Here is a 4,771-nt window from a genome sequence, read left to right as displayed (position 1 = left end):
TGATCTTGGAGTAGCCTCTCCAGGCAGCCAGGACTTGGTGGCCTTTGGGCTCACCCAGTGGGTTCTCAGCTTCCTAGATGGGATGAGGCCTGAGGGAAGAAGCCTAGGGTTCCCACTAGGGTGTGAGTCTAGCTCTACTTATACTGGAGAGGCAGGCTCAGCTGGCAGAGTCCCTTCCAAGGCCAAGGTGATCTGGCCACCAGTTGTGGGCTTGGAGTAGCCTGGGAGAAAGGTGGAAGCTGCTGTTAGAAACATCTACCCACTCTGTCTTACCTGGGCACCTGTTGTATGCTCAGCCTAGGGCTGGTACATTAGAGCCATCTCTCCAGAGCCATCTCTCCGCCCAGGAATCTGGAAATGTGCCTGAGCAGAGCTGAGACAGTGGTGATGTTGGAAGTCAGGCTGTGCAGGAGTTCGTAGAGATCAGCCATGAGGACATCAGGGAGGGTTCTCTGAAAATAGATGAGCCAGGCTTTAAAGGAGACTTACTCACCTGGACACAGGGATTGGGGGAACATTCCAGAGCATTCCATCTATGCAAAAACAGGGATGAGAGTCTGTTGACAAGTCTGTCCCAGACTTCATAAACCTGTTGCTGCACCATAGTCCCATGCCCAATGCCCCCAGCCCCCCAAGGATGCTCTGTAAGCACAGTAAGGGTTTGTTCCTTGCCTCTAGGGTGGGTACTAGTGCTATGAGCCACAAGAGCTTTGCAGTTGGACAGTTCTGGGTTCAAGTCTCGTCAGGCCACTTTTCAAGCTAGCTTTGCATAGGCCCTTCTCTTGTCTAGAAAGGTGGGTGTGATACCCATCACCTCATAGGGCAGCTATGAGAATCCATTAAAGCAGCCAGTCCCCTCTGAGCCCCTGGGTCACTGGCGGGACTCTTGCCTATTAGGAGAGTGGGTGCTGGGTGCCAGGTTAACAGCTCTCTCAGGGGCAGCCAGAAGGCTCTAAGCACTGATTAAGCAGAAGGGGCCTCTGGTGGTGGCCCAGCTCTTGGTAGTGGGTGGAACGTGTGTTGCTGCTTCTTGAGGGAAACTGGAGAGGACCTTGCCAAGATCTTCCAGCTGGTTAATGGCTGCTGCAGGATGGTGACGGAGCCAGCTGAAAATGAAGCTGTGTCCTACCCATAAGGTGTGAGGTTGGGGCCCAACGTGCATTTGCCCTTCTGTCTTGGTGGGAGGGTAGTTAGGTGTCTGCACAGAGGACAAAACCCAGCCCTGAGCAGGTGTGCAAGGGTGAGTGGGTGCCAGGTGGACCAGTAGGTCCCCAGGGCACTCTGCCTGTGGGTAGGTCACAACCTCCCACCAGGGACTTCCCATGATCCCCCTTCCATGGTAGGGACCCAGGGAACTTGTTGGCTTCAGTTCAGCTCATCTTAAAGCTCTTAGCACAGTGAGTTCCTTGGCAGTGGAAACTACCAGAATTCACTTCCCAACAAGCCTTTCTTAAGTTCATCTCTCCACCCAGCTCTATGGTGGGAGTTGGCGACCCAGATGGAGACAAGGCCCCCCACCAATTTGGAGTTCGGTAGACAGAAATGGGAACAGTTAAGACTCAGTGTGGTCAGCACTGTGGCAGGGATGATTCTAGAGCTGGTGGGGCTGGGACTGCTGAGGGGCTGGGGGCCAACACCAGGCAGGGAGGCCCGTTGGCCACAAAAGTGTCTGAATTAGTGTCCTCCAGGATTCAGAACCAGGTAGACCTGAGTGGGGGAGCCAGATGGATGGTCTAGGGCCTCTAGTGGTTTAGGATGGCTTGGAGTGGGGTGAGTGATGGGTGTGTGATGGGTGAAAGAAGGGAGCAAATGGAGCCAAGTCAGTACTACGCTGGGCTTTGAAAGCCATGTAAATAAAAGATGTGGGGCCCTTGTCTAGAAGGCAGGTGAGTCCCTGAAAGGTTTTAACTGGTTTTGTCAGGGTGTCTGCTTAGCATGTGCAAAAGCACTCCATGTTTATGTTGGGGGGGGGGTCTCTTGTCTCAATCCATGTGGTTTAGATGGGGCTGGGTTTGCACCCCCTGTGTACAAAGACCTAGAGTGTGGGACCCAGCTGTTAGAGATCTTTGGTAGCAAGCAACAGAACTGTCCTCCAACTAACTCAGAGTGTTCAAAAGGATATGGAGGGATGTGATAAAAGAACCAGAACTGGAGCACCTCCAGGGTCTTAGTCACAGACCCCATTCTCATCAGGGTATGACCCCCAGAAGAAAGATGCTACAGCCATGTTTATGTCTGCATCACTGATCCTGACTGCAAACCCAAGGAGCCCAAATGGCCCAGCTGGAAATCTGCTCACTGTACACTGGGGGAGCAGGGCACTTGGGTTCACAGGCCTAGCATGATGGCACACAAAGGGTGCAATGAGTTCCCTTGATGAAACGGTGCTTGTAACCAAAGAAAAGGAAACAGATACTGGGTAGCTGAACATATATCCCTCCAACTGGATTGGTTCACTGATGGACACTAAGCCAAATTGAGTCCAAAAAGAGTTTGGGGGGCTGGCTAGAATTACTGGGAAAGAATTGAGGTTCTCTTCTCTGGGGTTGGGTGGCAGGATATAAACCTAGATCCGGCGTGTTATCCTTGCTACCACTTGAGAATTTTCAAGAATGATACAAACAGAAGAAAGCAGAGTGGAGAGAACAGATACATGTCTGATACCATTATTGGGACACCTGGAGCCAACTGAGATCACGGCTAAAATCTACCTCTGGACTCCCCAGTTACAGGAGTCAAACACCTTTGCGTCGAAGCCTGTTTGTTTTGGGATTCTGTCACTTGCAAACCAAAATGTCCCAGCTGGTATGGTGGTGGAGGGTCCTTTCCTTCCTTCCTTCCTTCCTTCCTTCCTTCCTTCCTTCCTCCCTCCCTCCCTCCTTCCCTCCTTCCCTCCCTCCCTTGTTTTTGAGAGAGAGTGAGAGCAGGGGAGGGATAGAAAGAGGAGAGACTCCCTTGCAGGCTCTGTGCTGTCCGTGTGGTGCCGTGTGCTTCTCATGAACCGTGAGATCATGACCTGAGCTGAAATCAAAAGTCAGATACTTGGGGCGCCTAGGTGCCTCAGTCAGTTTAGCGTCCAACTTCGGCTCAGGTCATGATCTCACAGATCGTGGGTTCGAGCCCAGCATCCGGCTCTGTGCTGACAGCTAGCGCAGAGCCTGGAGCCTGCTTCAGATTCTGTATCTCCCTCTCTCTCTGACCGTCCCCTGCTCATGCTCTCTCTCTCTCTCAGAAATAAATACATTTTTAAAAAAATATTTAAAAAGTCAGATACTTAACTGACTGAGACACCCAGGTGCCCTGGTGGTGGAAGGTGTTTTGGGAAGATCTCCCTAAATGTGATACAGAAGTTGGACTGGAAACAGAGAACCCAATTAAGAGACGGACAGCCAGGTTCAGATTCAGCCTAGACAGGGAGACCATCACTAGGGCTCACTTATGTTCCCCGGGGATGAGCAGGGTCCATGAAGGCCAGGGCTATAGGTCCAGCACTGGGTTCTCCTCCCCGTGCCACTTAGCAGAAGTGGTGCTGTATGCTCACTGGGGACACACTGGGAGGCGGTCAATGCATTGGTGAGCTGGAACATTAGGGTACCTACCTGTTCCAACCCTCGCCCACTGCATGCGTGCTGTGCATTTCAGGATGTGGCCGGTGCCTGGACGTGTGCGCTTTCCGGGTTGAGCTTTATGTGTGTGTCAGCTGCTTGGCTGAGCATCCTGTGTGCTCGGTCGATTGTGTACACCCGGTCTGCCTGCGTGCGCCCGTTCCGGACAGCCTGTTGCCAGGAACTGTGCGGAGTGGCGCGTGCATTCCCTGTGCAGGGTGAACCTAGTGCCCAGCCTGTAAGTCTCCGCGCGGCAGGTGGGTGCCAGGTCCTCCGCCCTCGGCTCCCAGGACAGCCTCCTCGCCAGCGAGAAGCTGGGGGTGGGGGCCCCCTGCCGGCTGTCGCGNGAGGGAGGGAGGGAGGGAGAGGGAGGGCGCCAGTGAGCGAGGGAGCCAAAGCCGGGCGCGAGCCGCCACCGGTTCGCTTGGAAACGGTTGCCACAGCAACGGGGTTGCGCTCCCAGGCAACGCGACTGCGGGGCGGTGACGCCCCCTCCCTCCCTTCCCCCACCCCACGCGGGGCCGCAGCCCAGGGGCGCAGGGGGAGAGGGGGTGCGGGGACTCACCCTCGAGCCGCGGGGGTAATAACTTCACCCGTCTGGGTGTGCCTGCCTCCACAGCTCGTCGAAGATGGGGGTGGGGAGGTGAGCGGCCCCGTGGGCACAAGCTGGCTCCCACGTGGCTGCAGTCGTCGCAGCAAGGCTCTTGGGGTGGCTGCAAATGTGGGGGCGGCCCAGCCCCTGGGCCCGCCGCGGGAGGAGGAAGCTTGGAGGCTGGGTCCGGCGTCTGTGTTCCAACACCCCCACCACCACTACCACCACTCGTTAGCAAAATGGCCTGATCTGAGTTGGGTGCCACAGTGGCGATGGTCCTTACCAGAGGAGAAGAAAGAAGCTTACGTCTCTCCTCCTCATGGCCAGGGCATGTGCCAAACCGCGGCTAGGGCCGGTGATGGGTTTCTGCTCCACGTTTCAAGCCACTATTCTCCAGGGAGTGGTGGGAGCAGAGTGGGTAGGAGCAGAGGAAAGGACATTGCTGACCCAGGGAAGCTGAAGCTCAGGCCAAATGGGAGCGCCCCAGCCCATTGTCTGGATCACAAGTGTCCCTTTCTTGTCTGAGCACAAAGCCCAGACTGTGCTGGGTGGCATGCAGGTTGGCCAGCAGGCA

At 55.4% G+C, this 4,771-nt stretch overlaps 1 long non-coding RNA gene across 3 annotated transcripts in view; it reads right to left on the bottom strand.

Annotated features, from left to right (window-relative positions):
* LOC144225944 (uncharacterized) overlaps nt 1–4,771 on the bottom strand; it is a 10,186-nt gene extending 5,415 nt beyond the window's left edge. The window contains exons 1-2 of one of the 3 annotated variants that reach the window (XR_013333480.1): nt 4,171–4,771; nt 274–452 (exon numbers count right to left, since the gene is read on the bottom strand). This is a non-coding gene — a long non-coding RNA (uncharacterized LOC144225944). Of the gene's footprint in view, nt 1–273; nt 453–3,599; nt 3,931–4,170 lie in introns of those variants that run through there. The other 2 variants (XR_013333481.1, XR_013333479.1) reach the window with 2 other exon arrangements.

Source organism: Crocuta crocuta, unplaced genomic scaffold (assembly GCF_008692635.1).
Source record: "Crocuta crocuta isolate KB4526 unplaced genomic scaffold, BGI_CrCroc_1.0 scaffold131, whole genome shotgun sequence".
Lineage (NCBI taxonomy): Eukaryota > Metazoa > Chordata > Mammalia > Carnivora > Hyaenidae > Crocuta > Crocuta crocuta.
Note: the sequence above shows the minus strand (reverse complement) of the source record. Positions and strands in the feature narration are given on the sequence as shown.